This window comes from Strix aluco, chromosome 14, assembly GCF_031877795.1.
Source record: "Strix aluco isolate bStrAlu1 chromosome 14, bStrAlu1.hap1, whole genome shotgun sequence".
Classification (NCBI taxonomy): domain Eukaryota; kingdom Metazoa; phylum Chordata; class Aves; order Strigiformes; family Strigidae; genus Strix; species Strix aluco.
Window position 1 is genome coordinate 6,051,843 of NC_133944.1, and position 17,073 is coordinate 6,068,915.

The 17,073-nt window shown below is 40.3% G+C and overlaps 1 long non-coding RNA gene across 1 annotated transcript in view; it reads left to right on the top strand.

Moving 5' to 3' along the window:
- Window positions 1-17,073, top strand: part of LOC141929885 (uncharacterized) — a 229,434-nt gene that overhangs the window by 39,040 nt on the left and 173,321 nt on the right. The window contains exon 2 of the long non-coding RNA XR_012625129.1: window positions 9,968-10,082. This is a non-coding gene — a long non-coding RNA (uncharacterized LOC141929885). The remainder of the gene's footprint in view (window positions 1-9,967; window positions 10,083-17,073) is intronic.

The window sequence follows — 17,073 nt, forward strand, 5'->3', positions numbered from 1 at the left end:
CTTTCTATTTATAGATTTTACATTAACATTTGATGAATTTTCCACATAAATGGCAATGCTTGATGTAATTCATATCACTCTTAATATGTACAATTTGCATATATTATCCCAAGCAATGACCTAGTAAATGAATTAAATAAGCCTTGGTAATAAGAATGACATATCTGAGCCCATTTAGACAACAAAAGCCAATGCCTCACCATAGCAGGGCAGTATTGAGAAAACACAGACACCATCTCAGAATACACTATATATTCTAATTCATCCCAACCTCTGCTGCAAAGACACAAACACCTTCAAAGAATGAACCAGTGTCTGAAATAAACTAGTTAAGGGTAATATTTTCCATTCTTTTAGTGAGCACAAATATAATTTTAACATATTCTTGAAGAACACGATGAGTTCTATGTGGGTTTTATTAATTTTGAACCTAAAAACATTAATTATATCAATTATATAAAAGCAGCAGTGAAAGAATTGTAATTGCTTGCATTGTGCAAGCCATGCTGGGCTCCTAGCTATTCTTCCTTGAGGAGCTGCCACAAAACAACCATTTAAGGAAGAGACTTGCAAATGTTTAGAGTGATGGAGCAGGAGCGTTAAAGATTCTAGGTAGGTTCCCATATGTCTGCTTTACCTGATAAAATTCCTGTTGCCATCCATTATATTAGGTAACTATTACCCAGCTAGGAAAGATGCATCTTCTGAAAGCTATAATGGGATCCATTTGGATTGTGTAGCTTCCATAAGATTTGCTGAGACAAGATAATCATTAAGACTTACACCATTCCTGCAAGAAACTACTATCATAGGACTGGAATATTATTAGGGAAGTATTTATTCTTTTAGTGATCATTCAGTGTTAATATTAATGTAATATATTATTAAATCTCTCTGTTGTGGTCATGCTTTTTTTTTTTTTTTTCTTGGTGATTCCTATTTAGGTTTTTGGACTTGATTCTGGTTTCTCACAGATTCTTACATTAGCTTCACAGGAGCTATTTGTGATTTACATTAATTTCATGCTATTGGAATTATTCCCAGCGATCTCATTGTGAGGTTTTTTTCCCGTCCTTACAATTGTTCTTTGCTTTCCCTTTGGCAACTATGGAAATGTTAGGCTTGCCTGCACAAATTAATTATTTCAGGCTAAACTTCTTTGTTTTGATGGGAAAGAAAGATGTGCCTCTGCAATGAAGCCATTATACCTCCAGTATATCGAGCAAATGTATTTATATATTTATTCCAGTGTAATTTGGTTTGGTGAAATAACTTCAGTGTGATGTTCTATGGTCTATTTTTTCTATTAGACTGTTGAACCTTCCAACACTTCTCTGCACCTTCACAGTTAGATCAGTGACTGGAAAGACAAATTTATTCATTACAAGTTACATTTGACAGACGTGCCAATCTATTTCCCTGGGTGCTCTTGATAAAACTTAAACCAAAAATACAATCAAGACAAAATGGGTAATAACTCCCTCAGAATTTCAGGGGAACATCACGAACACCCTTTGAAAGCCAGCATGTTTTTTTTTTTTACTAGTGCTCAATTCCACATAAAGAGTCAGCTCGCATTTGAATCCAGTTCTCCTCAACCATCTAGATGAAGAGGCAGCCTACTCTGGAAAGGAACAATCCCAATCTATTTTATAGCAAAGGCAGAAGCTTTTCTACAGCTGAAAACCCCATATGGAGAACATGCTACTGCCAAATTTCTATCTATTAAGTTGAACAGGATCCAGCATATGTGGGTCCCTTGATTATAGCGCTGACCGAAATGTGCAAAGAGAAATGTGTTCTTTTAAACAGACAGCTCCTAAGACAATTTGGGCTTGAACATTTATAAAATTCAAATTCACCTGGATAAATGTAATCATCAAGGGACAAACCCCCTGGGTTCTACCATTTTATGGTCCTGGTGAGATGCACTGCCTACCAGAGAGTAAAGCATTTGCTGCATTCTGCACTACCCAATTTCTCCAGCTCATTTTAAAGTGTAATTTAAGCCTTTTTTTTTTTTTTTTTTTTATCTTTCACTATGCCTCTCTGATGAGAAAACCAGCTTTCTAACTCCCAACTGCTGGTAGGGTGCATCCACTGTTCGATCCAGGGGTAAGGCTTATGTTAGACATTTGAAACCAGTTCACTTGGGTGCAGGTAGCCCAAAATTGCCACATTATGGACAGTTCAATGCAGGCTGCAAAACCTACCCAAGAAACAGAGTGGATACTTGTGGGCAGCTGACCTTGACCTACACAGAATCTATATTTGTACTCAGGGGAGGTAGCTTATAGCTGGATCTGTTCAGTCTCCATGCACACCTTTGACTGGTCATATTAGACTGGGTTGCTGGGCTGAACAGCTGTATTTGTCAGAAAAGCCTGGCTAGTGTTGTCATCTCTGAACCGTCTTTACAAGATCTCTGAACTGTCTTTACAAGATCTCTGAACTGATGGTGAAAGCAACTCAGAAGCAATGTCTTGACTAACATTTAATAGACAGAAGAAATGCAACTGGTTACAACAGCAGCTTAATACAATTACAGAGCCTTTGTGGCCAGGTTATTAGTGTCTCTGGTTTGGGTGGAGTTCTGCTTATTGGAGTCTGTACCTGCCAGCTATGCCACGGTGATACAGAGTAATCCAAGACAAATTCAAACAATTGGTAGCTACAGCAGAGCATCTGTCACATCGCAGCTCTGCACCACCTTAATGTCATTGTACGTGTACGTTTTGTTGGTGTCGTCCAGCATTTGGTTTAGCAGTTGGTCTCACTTGGCTAACAAACCCTGTCTGGACAGTAGCACCTTAAGGGTTTAAGCTTCCTGTTGGTTTTAGGTATTGGTTTGAGACATGGAAGACATTGAGCCAGATAGGTACCTACTTCAAATCAGTGTGTCAGCCAGGAGCAAATAGGCTGTCTGTGACTGAGGTGTAGTCAGAAGAGAATCTGAAAAACTGTTCCAGTGTCCTGGCCAGTATAGGGACGGAGCAACAGCATTCTCCCTTATACCTACTCCATTTATAGTGTGAGGTTTATGCACAGTCTTTCAGAGTCAGTGGGATGTAGGCATTTAACCTGCTTAAGTACTTTTGTAAATCCCTTTGGACATCCACCTAAACTGTTAGGCAAAAGAGAGCTTTACATTTTCAAAGGCAAAGTAAGGACATTAAGTAATTAATCCCCACAATGTTTCTGTGATCATCTATATGGAAAAGGAGACTGAAATGAAGGAACTAAGGTTACATGGAGATGAACAGAAATATGGGATTTCTTGATAATCAACCCTGTGGTTATTTCCTTCCTGTTATTCTGCCTTACTGTTATTTGTAGATGATTAAAGTTGGATCCATAGACTTCCTGCACAAATGAAGTCTCAACTCTGACCCACCTGCCATCCTAATAAGAAAATATAATAGAAAATGAGGACATATCCCTTGTGTTTTCTCAGGTTTCAATTGTTTCCAGAGCCCAGGCAGCATGGAAAAGTGGTTAGTAATGCACTAACACTAGACAAAATCTTTCACAAACCATGCATCTTTGAAAGATTGCTTTTTGATGTGATGTGCAAAAAACTTTTTTCTTCCTTTTTTTTTTTTTTTTTTAATCGGCCTGACTCCATTGACTAAATCTCTACACTAAGAATGTAAGTTTGAGGATTTGGGTACAAAGAGAAGAGCAGCAGTTACATGCCAGTTTTTTTTTAAGTGGAGAAGTGATTAGACAGAAGCCAGCTGGAAACAAGTTTTGAATCTCTCTTTCAGATCTGCAGTGTAGCCCCAGTCTACTGTAGTCTGCTGTTTTTGGAGAAAGACTGGAGATAGACCATGACCTAATCTGAGTACTCTGGGGAGTGGCTGCACTGGCCCATGGGAGCCCCATGCATTGAGAGTGGATGATAAGGCCTCTCTGTGAAGGTTGTAAATGAAGATCAATTAATAACTGCAGAGATAAAGGACTGCATCTTCCACTGGATGGTCTCCAGACACCATTAGTGAAGTCACTGAGTAGCATGTGGTATTGTTTATCATCCCTGATGCGCCAAGTCACCAGTCTGTGAGTGATGGCTCTTGTCCTTGGTGGAATATGCCAAGTGGCTGGTTAAGCCCTGCAAAATGTGGACTCAGGACTGGTAAATACCATGTGCCTCAAAGGCAGGCTTCAGTTACTGTAGGCACCTACATGGATTAAGACAGTGGGAGAAATCCTACTGTGAAATTATGAAATGTCAACTATAGATGCTATTGCAAGTGTAACGAGAAAGTTGCACAGTGGTATTAAGGGACTGTGGCCACTCCTCAGCTTACAAAAGCAAATGCCAGGTCCAGAAGCATTTCTAGTCACTGTGCAGTCCAGTTTAAGATATGGTTGGATCTAAACCCAGTGCATTGCCAGCTTTTATATTCAAAAAGATTATGCCAAAGACTATTCAGCAGGAGGGAAATTAATTTTTTCTTCCATTTTCGGGATGCACTATCTAGATACCTAACAGATTGAAATAACCAAATAAAAGACTTGTCCTTAGAGAAGGGACACTAGGGTTTAGTGTATGTCCTCTGTAGTCCTGAGTTTAGCTTTAATAAATTATTCAGAGCAGCATGAGCACTCATTGAGCAGCGATGTGAGGAGCAAAGCTGACAGAACCAGAGAAACACATTTAATACTTCTCTTTTTCATTAGCATTTGATTCTCACAAATACTTTATGACTAGTTTTAACTCATGATAACCTTACTGTCACGTCCAAGTTTCTCGGGACGATGACTCAGATTTGCCGATTCCTGGGTCAGGATTAAGGTGAAACAACACCAAGGATTTTTCAATTCATATAGCTCAATTTTTATTTGCTCACAACACATAATGGGCACAAAACTTTGTCAGTAATCTTTGCATCCTCTGCATCAGGCATTAAACTTACACCGACTAGTGGTGGATCTTATAACATACCCTGCTAAGCCTTAAACATGTCCCGACAAGCCTTGCCTTATATGCAGGCATACAGAATAAGAATGGGAGAGAAAAGGGGAAAGAGAAGAAGAGAGAGAGAGAAACACAAAAAGGAAAATTTCACCAGTCCTGGTTCCATCGTTGGTCCAGCCAGACAAGGGGCCCAGTTCTGGTGGGGCACAGCCACCCAGGGCTTTGACTTGTGTCCTTTTATAATTCCTTACCCCTCCTCCCGGTGGGCACTTGGACTCGTTAGACTAATTAGGCATCATGCGCAGTTTATGCTTTCAGATTCTTCTGGAAATGAGTCGGTGGGCTTGGGGGTTGTTGGGGAGCTGCTCCCCCCTCCCTGCAAGTGTGACCATTGTTTGATCTGTCCTTTTGGCACATGCGTCATGAAAACGGTCTCTCTCTTGGCTCTTTCAAGACAGGGGAGTTCAGCCTCCGAAAAGTGTGGTCCCACCTCCGCAGGACCCCCTCCTCTTGCCGCGCCTCCCTGCCATTACCTGCACAGTCCCAGCATTTCCATAGAAACCATTTCCTTTGCCAAAGTTCTTTACTATGGTTGAGACATTAACTGTGGCTTCATCAGACCGTCACACCTACTCATGATGTCTTGGCTTAAGGGGCACCTTAGAACTTTTGGTATGAATTATTCACTTTTAAAAATTTATTTGCAAAGCCTTTATTTGCTGGGCACTATACATGTGGCTAGGAGAGAGAGCCACTGCTGGAAGGATGACATTGAAGACAGCACTGGTTGTACAGCCCAGCAGCAGCAGAAACAGAATTGAGTCCCAATCCATTACTCTAAGCACAGGGACGTGCTGTGTTTCCAGTCAGAAAGCTTAGACTTATTTTTTTCTTATTAATTATTCTTGGTGCTACTATTCAGGGTTGAAACCTGGTCTATAAGATTCAGAAGGTTTATTTTCCAGCTTTGCCAGTCATTCAGCCTAGAAAGTCATTTCCCCAAGGATCTTTGGACTCATTTCAGGTTCAGAAAGCTTGGATTTCAGATTATTGTTCCCCCTACCTATTTTTGCTCAATTCCTGTGCTTTCCCATTTTGGACTTGCATTTGCCCAGGAGAACAAGAGAAAGTTGGCTTTTTCTGAGACATCTGTGCAACAGTAGATAATATTGTCATCAAGACACTAGTAGTATTGCATTGCATTTCATCACTTAGGCCATGTCTGTTCAATGTTTGTCCGGTGCTGTGTTGTCAGCTCTATGCACATGACCTCACTGGACTTGTACACTTGTAAAATATGATCAGGAAATAGCTTTATGGTTTTCTTGATACACAAGTCCTTTTCTTAACGCTTGAAGTGCTCAGCAACTTTTAATGGTGCATCCTAAAAATAATTGTTTAAAAAAGCAGAGGTGCAATGACAGCATATTCATTTCAATTCTTAATTGTTTTTAGGGATACACAAATAGTGACTTAAGTGAAATCCAGGCTTCACTGAAGTCACTGACAGGACTTCCAGTGAGTTTACTGAGGCCAGGATATACTGGTGTAGTCCTAACCACTGAAATGGTTGATAGATAGTAAGAACTAATACCATACTATTAGTAAGAACTAATATCATACTATTTCTTAAATATTAGTAATTTAAATATAAATAAATTTTACCATAAAATGTAACATGTAAATATCTCTGATTGAGAAAGATCCCTTACTCTTAGTTGTGAGCGCAAATGATCCTAATATTCAAATATACTGCAGTATTTATAAGCAGTGGAGCAGAACTTTGAGAAAGTTATGGCTGGTATCTGAGAGCTGTAACATTTACAAACATTAAATGAACAAAACCATATATTTTTATGCTTGCCATTCCAGACCCATGAAACTTATCTGAAAGGTTACAAGACAAGGGACTGAAAATGAATCTATTACACAATTGCTGCAGGGAGTTGCTGAGCACAGTAATTAATTGCTGGTGTATTCATTTGCGGCAGGAGGAGCAGCAGAAGGAAAAGATCTCATTGAATTTAGAATTGTATTTATTCATGTATGCACTGTGGTGTTACAGCACAATTATTATCTGACACATTGGAAGCGGACTTGTGCTCCGTTAGTTGCTTGAGCTATGTGCTATTATTGGGTGATCTGCTACAAAAATGCACAAAACGTTTATTTTGAGAGATGCGTTCAGGATTATAATTGATGCCTCACAGATCTCAGTCTGGCAATCTCAAAACCCAGCAAGAGGAGGAGGAAGCTCAACTTGGCATCGTGTATGGTTAGTGTACAGCCTCCTAAAATGCTGACACGTCCACAGGGGCAGGTAGGAGAAAATCTTGAGTTCACAGGTCAGCAATCTCTAACGAGGAGCTCTGGATTTTTTATCTGTGTCTGGAAGGAGACATGGGTGCAAGCCAGTCTGTGCTGCTTTCCAGTTTCCAGTGCAGTGTTGGCACCAATCCACAGGCAGCTGCTCATCCAGCATTCCTGGCTAGAGGATCATTTCAGCAGCTATATAATATGTCAGCCAAGAGGAAGCAAGAAGGAAAAGGAAAATGGAGTTATGAAGTTAAAACCAAGAAAATAAAAATTCCAGGCAGCTGTAGTGTGGCAATAGCTGCTGGTGAGGGTAATAGTTTATCTGGTGAATCTGCTGCATAGTTTCTAATAAAACCTCACTAATCCTATTCGGAGATTTTTCCCCCTGAATTGTACATTATTGTTTGCATAAAGCTTGTGGAAGCTGACATGACAACAGCTGATGTAAAGGTTTATACTTTGGATGGGTTTTGAAAGAGTAAAAATATGGACTAAATAGTGACTGTAGGCAGAACCATAATGAGGCCATGGTGTGCAAGTGTCACCATCCCAGGAATGAGAGAAATACCAGGCACTTTGCATCTCATTAACCAGTGCCGAGTTGTAATCCTGACGCCACCAAGCTCAGCTGTGGAGAGTGTTGTGGAAGAGCAGAGGCGGGGATGTGCACGATCCCTGCCCACACGCCAGATGTTGTGTCCAGGAAAACATGGAGAACAGCCCACCCTGCCACCTCACTCCCTGCAGGGTAAGGGGAGAAGACAACGGGGAACAGGCTCTTCCCATGCACACCTTCTGTTCACAACGTTGTCACAGCAAGTGATGAAGAGCTTGGTCCTGTCTTCTTGCTGCAATGAGCAGTGCCCTGCCCTGGAGGAGTCTCATGGGTTCCAACCTAGCAACTTACAGAATAAGGTTGTTTTACACAAAGGAGTAGCAGAATCAGGTTTGGAATGATTATTCCTGAAGATTTTAAAAATAAACCAAGAGCTTCCTCTAGGCCTTTTAAACAAACAGCCTAAATGAACATGAAGTTAACCTCTCTTTCCTATCAGTCTGGTGAAGGAAACAAATGGAAGCGATGACAGGATTATATTACTCTATTAATATGACAGATTCTAATTTGTGAGAAGAAATGAACCTCATTCAGTGCTTTATTACTTTCAGAAATTCTAAAATCAATGCAAGATATGCCATAAACATCATTCTTGGCAGGCACTCATTGAGGTAAACATATAACTCAAAGATAGCTTGAACTGAATTCTGACCAATTTAGCAAGTAATAAGCAAGGCAGTCTGTGATAGGAACATTAAAAAGAAGAGACAGTAACAGAGTTATGAACAGATGGTATCCATAAATAATGTTGAAATAATAATAATATTTTAAATTTATATATGATGCCTTTCAGTCTGGAAAATCCCACAATGCTTTACAAAACTGAATTTAAAACACCAACTTAAACTGGAATGCAGCATTTCTGGTGTGAAATATGACAGTTGTTTGAGAGCCCAAGCAATGCCAAGTCGTTTGGGACAAGAAGAGAATAAGAATTTTAGTTCATTGCTGCTGCAGTAAGAGCTTGGGTTGAATTTTATTTCATTCCTCTCTTCTAATCTATTTAATCTATCATCACCAATAGTATCTGGACATTCTGCCATAATACATCGCTATTATCCAGGAAGACCATTCTCCCTACTGTTAATGATATCAGATGCAATGTTGATTTTATTTATTAAAAACTCGAAATGATCAGCAATTTGGCTTGATCCTATGCAAAAAAATTACATTCTCAGCAAAAAATTACACTCCCATTCTCCCAAGGCCAAGTAGCGACAGTAGTTAGTACATCCATGTGTGGGGAATATTAACTCCTACGTCAGTCTGAATTCTGAAACCTTTGTCTTTCGCTGCAGAACATAATTGCTCCTTCCAAACACTTATGTCGCTCTGCCTAACTTTAGGCTGTCTTCTGATCTCAGATAAACCCAGGCAATCCTTCTGGCTTTAGTGGGATTATGCCAACATAAGTGAAACTAAAATTCACCCCATGGTAAATGAGAGTTGATAGGTGCATAAGGCACTGTGTGACGGTTGAAGGCTGCAATGGAAAAGTGCTGGAGGATGATAGGGAAAAATCATACGCTGTGTACACAGAGCAATGGAAACTATTTAAAGCAGCTCCAGCCTCGAATATTCTGTGTAGTCCTTCACAGGGAGAAAGATGTTACATGATAGCCTGGATATTTGAGTGAATAGACTCTGTATTATAGAAATAATATAAAATAGAAAATGGTGAACACTTCTGAGTGATGAATGACACAATCTATTTGCAGGAATGCTGAAAACAAACCAGGAAGTGATGTTGGTTAAAGTTAATTAATCTTTAATGCTTTACCATTCAGGTCTGTAGGAATCATAGCCAGTGTTTTCCCATTCCAAGCTCACATTTTTGATAATGGCACTTGTAAGGACTGTTTATGTCAGATGAGCTTTATATCAAGCTTATGGTAACTGTCCTGGAATGGTAGAAACACTGCAGAAATACCCTAGAATACTGAAGCATTTCTTGAAAATGGGGTTTTTCCTTGTAAAAACAGAAAAAGAGGTTGGCGACAGGGCTTTATCTGAAATTAACTTTTTAACCCTTCTGAAAAGCTAAACTAGCTCCACTTATGAAACATTTGTAGCTTTCTGAAAATGAGCTGGATGTAAATATTTTTTGTTTGTAGGATTCCTATGCTGGCAGTCTGTGATGCCTATGAAGGTTTCCATGATGGCGTGAGACTGGGGTGTGAGCTGATTTACCACGTGTGCATGGAGAATAATGACAGCCTGCCCTGGGAGGTAACACAAACGGCACCTGTGTGTTGCTGTTCACTGTTGTCAGAGTTACTGTTGTCAGAGCATTCAATCTGCATTTTGGTGCAGATGATAATTTAGATAGAAAAAGGAGCTAATATGTTGCACAGTAGTACTAATGGCTCTCAGGCATCCCTTCCACTAAGAGGAGGTTGAAAGGTCAGTGGATTGGACGTTGCTGTACTCTCAGGACCATTTGTTAAATATACTGGGTAAAATCTTGTCTCCCGTAAATTAGCAGAACTGCTGCTGTTTCCACTGGATCCAGGTTTGCTTCTACTGTTTTTCAGTCAAACCATGTGTGGGTGGAAAGGAAGGAGAGGAATGCAGAAATTACACTGTCACATACATAGCAAATATTAGCATAGGTATAGCTTCAGGTTACTGAATAGTCATCTCGAACATCATTGAAAATAGAGTTTTGTTGTTTATTACGTATAAGTCGCATATTGAAAAGTCCACTCTTAATCCAGCATGTATCTACTTTTCAGGAAACACGAGTCTTTGGTTTAACTATGGCAATTTGTGCAGGAATCCTTGGACTGTCAGCTTAGGTGACAAACTGCAACTCATACTTAATTCTTATTCATACCAGCAGGACATGTGTATAAGCATACACATACCTACATGCGTGGACTTGTTAGTCGTATCTGAGATTATCGCAATATTTAAAAGGTTTCTTAATTTTAGACCTACTTTTGTGAGACACTGGGCAGTCTCATGTTCATTTGTTTCCATTTGCATCTTGGGATTTTATAACACAGTGGATTTGTTTCCTAATTTGATTTTTGCGGTTGCGTATCTGTAATGCATCAGACTTTAGTTACAAGTTTAAATTAAAATTTATTTTTCAAAAATACAGGATTGTGTGCATCAGAGTTGACACTATTGTCAGGGCTTCTGTGTCACCATTTCATATCCTTGAAGCTGGTGCCTGGAAGTTGTTCCTGACAAGAACCCTGCATGTAGGCTCTGTACAGCGAGCCCGGTGACTTCAGTCTGCCTTCTGATGGGCGCGTGTCCATAGCTAAAGAGCTTGTCACTATAACTGACATCCTTACTGGCAGTCTGCAGAGAGAGCCTGAGCGTGGAGTGGACATGGAGATGCAGCACATCTCCACGCCACTGGCACAGAGACAGGGAGCTGGCATGTTGCAACCTACTCCCAGATCCATCAGACTTGGAAAACGTGGTCCAGAAAACACCCTCCTGTCCTTTGGGAGTCAGTTTGGGTTCAGAAACGGGGAAGCTGCTTTCACGTGGAGCTGTGTCTCAACTAATATAGCTGTGCTGTACGGTGGAGCTGTACTATGTCAGGATGGCCCTATGTGCCAGACTCCACTGTCTACACAGACTCCCTTGGGGATTCTGACTTCTTTGAAATGTTTTGGGTTTGTTTTTTTTCTTTTCACCTCAGCTGAGGTATGACGAAGACAAAAACGTGTGTAGTTTATCCTTGCTGCTGTCTCTGCTCTACCTTTCAGGTCCGTCAGTGTGGTAAGATCTTCAAATTTGTATGAAAACATAGACCCCCAAACCTCCCAATTTAAATAAGTTTTAGTCCAGTTTATAAGAAATGGGTCATTCAGTAGCCTGTTTTCTGAGTATTGTGTTAGTTGTATTTTGTCCACAGCCTTATCTTTGCCATACAGACTTCCAGTTTTTAGGATAGAGGCTTGCAGGTCTGTCTACAGGTATTTAAATATTTCTGGCTGTTTTAAAACCTCAGTACCTACTGAAATTAAGAAAAAGGTCTGAACACTAAACGTACTAAACACTGAACACTGCTGCTAAGTAACCACTTTACATAAATTCCCTCTGGATAGTTTCTTTTCTCTGTCTTCTGGAGGGTGACATTTGTTCTCACAATCTGTGGTGAGACCACAGTGAGCTGGCTGACCACAGTAACTGCTGCATGTCGTTCTGCTTGCTGCAGATTAGGAGCATGGGAGGTATCTCTTGCTTCTCTTTTTTTCTTTTTTCCTTTTTCTCACTCTCAGAACAACTGAAAAAGGACAAGGTTGAGATATTTCCTGAATATTGCATTATGCCTTGCCCTGCATGGTGCGCAGAGGATGCGGTGAGAGAGGATGAAAAGAGCTGTTGGACTAACTTGACTCTTGTGTCACCCAACTGCTCAGAAAACAGAGGGTCGACAGAGACCAGGGCTTCAAAACAGTGAGGTTGGAGGAGGCAGGGCTGTCAACCTTCCCTGCACCAGCCTGCTCCAGATGATTTCTGTTTCCTTCTAGAAAAGTGCTTTTTACAGTAGGAAAAGCATTCCATAAATATTCTGTATTTATTATTTTGCTAGAGCTTCTTTGCTATGCTGAACTTAGATCAATAAAATGAGAAGAAGGAGGAAAAATACCCAAAGATAAAAGAAACCCAGAGAACTGTGCATTCCAGAATAAACACAGCACTCCTTGACGCAGTACAGGCACTGTTTGTGCCTGGCTTCCCAACAGGGGTTCTTGCACATCCAGTAATTTTGTTTGTATTTTGTAAATTAGCAGATGGTTCTTTGATACAAAGGAGAAAGTGTTCCCACATCAGATCGAGTATCTCTCTTTCTCTCTTTCCCTCCCTTTGATATTAAACAAATCATAGAGGAAGACACAACCACAATTGCTAAAAGTAAAGGGGAGATGGAGCAAAGAAAAAATATGTGTAAGTTAACTGTAAAGTTCAGTTGACACTGACTACAGTAAAGCAAAGAATATAACTGAACAGGACATATTCTTACTTCCAACATTTCTGAGCTGTACTCCAGGAGACCTAGGACACAGCCAGGTCAGTTTGTGTGACCCTTTTTACTGTTTCCTTCCCACGGAGGCTGCCTATATCTCATCAATTGAGGGGATTACTCAGATAATTGTGTCACTGCTGAAGTGGGGGAATAATTTTGTACCTGTCATGTAACCATTTAATAGAATCACAGAATTGTAGAGTCATTTAGGTTGGAAAAGACCCTTAAGATCATCAAATCCAACCGTTAACCGAACACTACCAAGTCTACTACTAAACCATGTCCCTAAGTGCCACGTCTACAAGTCTTTTAAATACCTCCAGGGATGGTGACTCAACTGCTTCCCAGGTCCCAAAAGACCTGTTCCAGTACTTGACAGCCCTTTTGGTGAAGAATTTTTTCCTAATATCCAATCTAAACCTCCCCTGGTGCAACTTGAGGCCATTCCCTCTCGTCCTATCAGTTGTTACTTGGGAAAAGAGACCGACACCCACGTCGCTACACCCTCCTTCCAGGCAGTTGTGGAGAGCAATAAGGTCTCCCCTGAGCCTCCTTTTCTCCAGACTAAACAACCCCAGTTCCCTCAGCCGCTCCTCATAGGACTTGTGCTCTTAGACCCTTGACCAGCCTCACTGCTCTTCTTTGGAAGCACTCCAGCACCCCAATGTCAGGGTGGAGTCTGTGTCTTACATGGTGATGTGTGTAAGGCATAGTGCCTGTTTACCAGAAATTGGGCTTGATCTTGGCTGGAACCTCAAGGCAGTAATTTGAGTAATGTAACAGCAATTAAATAAGATGCTTACAGACTAGATCTGGCTAAAGCATATTCCACATTGCTCAAAAAAACCCCTTTTTAATTGCTAGTCTGAAATTTCTTTGGAAATATTATTGCTGCAATAGTCAACTTTCCCCTCATTTACTTGACACCTTGTCTATACAGACATTGCAATGATAAATTATCATGTGTTTCTCGTGTGTAACCTATATATATAAGAGAAAGAGTGTTCTCTGGGGCAGACCTTCTCTTTATGATCCATGTTTGTACAAGACCTGGCATTATCGGGTCCCAGTCCATGACTGAACCATACAAGCACAACAGTGCTGTAAATAGGTACCCTGAAGATAAAATTCCATTTACTTGCCATTCAGCATCTTCCCCTACAGGTCTTTGCACCAGAAGTCTTGCATGAGAAAGAAGTTCCTCTGCTATTCCCATGTCTGGGACATGTCTGGGACCTGACTGACAGTGGGGGGTTTCTCATTGGCCCTAGTAAGCATAATGGGTCCAATAGCTGTAGTGTTTTAGAACAGAGAAAATGCGTTCTTCTTCTGAAGCTTTGCCTGAAATATAGCTTGTGTCCAAAGGTGGAACAAATGATGGCTACATTTCCCTTGAACACTGGGTAGCAATTAAGGGGAAAATTTGCTGAAGTACTTACACAGAGACTCAAAGGGTATGATAAAACCAAGATGGATTTAATGCTCATTAACAACAAGTAATGCTCTAAGCAGAGGAAAAAGAAATTAAGAGAAAAATTTGCATTATATATAGGAAAAATATGTACCATGGAAAAATACATATCCAATACTAAACATGGGCACAAGCCCAGTCCTTCTCATTTTACAATCGTTGAGAGTGGCTCCATTGACTTCCAAGGGACTTGAATGGGATCCAGCTCCAAATCTGGCTTTCTTAACTCATGAATACTCCTCTTGAAATTAATAATATTTCTTGAATTAGGAAAGTAAGACAGATTTTTGTTAGTACAACTCTTGCCCTCCCTAATTCATCAAATGTATGATTTGAGAGAGAGCCTTTTCAAGGTAATAACTGTTACTGATATTTATAGTGATGTTTGTTCTGTTTTCTAAGGATGGGAGTCTTAGGACATAGATAGGGAGATAGTTTATCTAGAGAAGTTTAAGGAATCACCAATCTACACTGTAAAGGTTCCCAATATAATTCAGAGTGTGCATGGGAGATAAATCATATATTGGATTAATTTGCTCATTTTACTGTTTGGTGACTAATCCATCCATGGGCCCTCCTCACTTCCTTCTTTGTATTTATCACCTGAGCATAACTGGGTAGTTATTTCTAAAGGGTAAATCAGATTTGAAAAAAGAGAACACATCTCTGCACATTCCAGATCCATGTCCATTGAGAAGTACTGCTAGTTGAGGCAGGTCGCATGGATTCTGTGGTTTTGTTATAGTTTTTTTGTTGGATGAACATGTAAAACCTTTTCACTGAATAGTGTGTTCTGAGTTAAAACACAGTTTCTGACTGTTCTTTTGACATACAACTGTGAAACTAATTTCCTGCAACACAAAAACATGAACTTTGTAAAAATTTGCATTTTCATGAATATTCATTTAATATTTATAATTATTTTAGTCTTGCTCACATACTCCCCTTGTTTTCTAATACTCAAAACAGCTTTTTGGCAATTAATTTGAATTTTAGTACTAACAAGTGGCATCTCCTATGAAGACTATTACAAACATGGCACATTGTTCTAAATTGCATAATAAAATAACTGTCTAGAACTGCGACATATTCAGCAAAATGGCTCTACTTCTGTTTGACAGGGTGAACGCCTATGTGCTTTTCAAAGCAACTAGTTTAGCACTCTTCATTTACAAAGAGGGAAGGGAGAGGAGAGAGAAACGCTACTCTGAGAACAGCTTGTCTCATGTTGACCTACTTTCTCCACCAATCTGCGTGCAGCCGGAGCTGCTGTTGTGTTGACACTACATATCCAAGCTAAAGCAAACCCAGCAGAATCCGTGGCCTCAGAGATTGGCTCTAGAGAAGACAAAAGGCCTTCTGGGTTTGATACGACTTTTGGACGTGCAGGCACTGCAGGACTGGGGTAGAGTGAGCTGATTTTCAAAACTGAGTCTCGTGCCTTCTCTTTCCTGTGAGATCTAAAGTAGATTACGCTCACATAATGAGGCCACTTTGTGTCTAATCTCTCAGGTGCATTTATGTCTAAAGCAGGTGGTGTTGGTCCAGGGAGGGTCTCCTTATCTTCAAGGGGCACATGGTCAAAGAGCTGAATTTGCTGCTCTTATCAGCATTTTCTCTCTCCTGCCAGAAAAATCAGGAAAACAAGGGAAAAGGGGTGTGCCTATGAGATACGCAGGGATGCCCGTTTGTCATGCCTATCTTTGACTCTATTTTAGCCCCTAGAGATTATTTCCAGACAATGCAAATTAGAGTAGCTATAGAGCAAATCAGAGTAGTTGTAGAGCTCCCCTAATGTCATGCAGTGGGGAGAAGTTGTGTACAGTGCCTCCAGACCAGGGAATGGAAACCTTCTTGTATCTACATATCCATGCAGCGATAAACACCTTGTTATCTGTGTTTTTTGTAAATATTGGATCCTGAGGTTCAATTCGTGATCCTTGGGTTTTGTTTTTAACTTGCTACCATCAATTTTTTGAAAGGACATAATTTTTTTGATGTGCTGCACATCTGTAACTCCTGCTGCCTATAGTGGGAGGAGGTACTGCTGCCTCCTGAGAAAAGTGAGTTAAAAAATATGTTGTGTTGATACGCATCACCACATCAGTTTTATCATTTCAACCAATGTTTTTACAAAAGCTGATCTGTAGTTCACGAAGCAAATACTACTCCTTTGCCCCTGAAAGCCTCTTGTCCTTTAATGGAAATGAATACAGTTTTATTCTTAGCAGCTTGTTGCAGAAAACTCCAGTAATGCATCTCTTTACTAAAATATCCTTTTTATGACTAGTTTTAACTGAAAGCAAGAACCCTGTTGATTCTGAGAAGGAGAAAGACCCTAAGACTTCTGTTTAGAAAATATGGTATTTCCTTTACACCATTCCAGAGATTTCTTTTTACAAATCCTTTCTTTGCATCTCCTTTAATAAGGGTATTTGTGATAGGACACTGGTAAGATCCATTTATTTATTTGGGTCCTAAAGAAATAGAGTTGACCTCAGTTTAGTAGAACAAATAAAATGAGCCAGATCAGAGCCTTTAAAAAGACCTAAATGAGGTCTAGTAGAAACTACTTATTGCTAGGTGAAATGTTACTGGGACTTTCTTGTACCCTATTGCTGGAACCCTTGGGGGAAATTACAGCCCAGCGTGGCAGCAGGTGAACATAAAGTGCACTAACTGCTGTGCCCTGCCTCGCTCTGTGGCACTCTCATCCCACATCAAGACTGCCTTTTTATGGGCTGGCTTAATCTGCT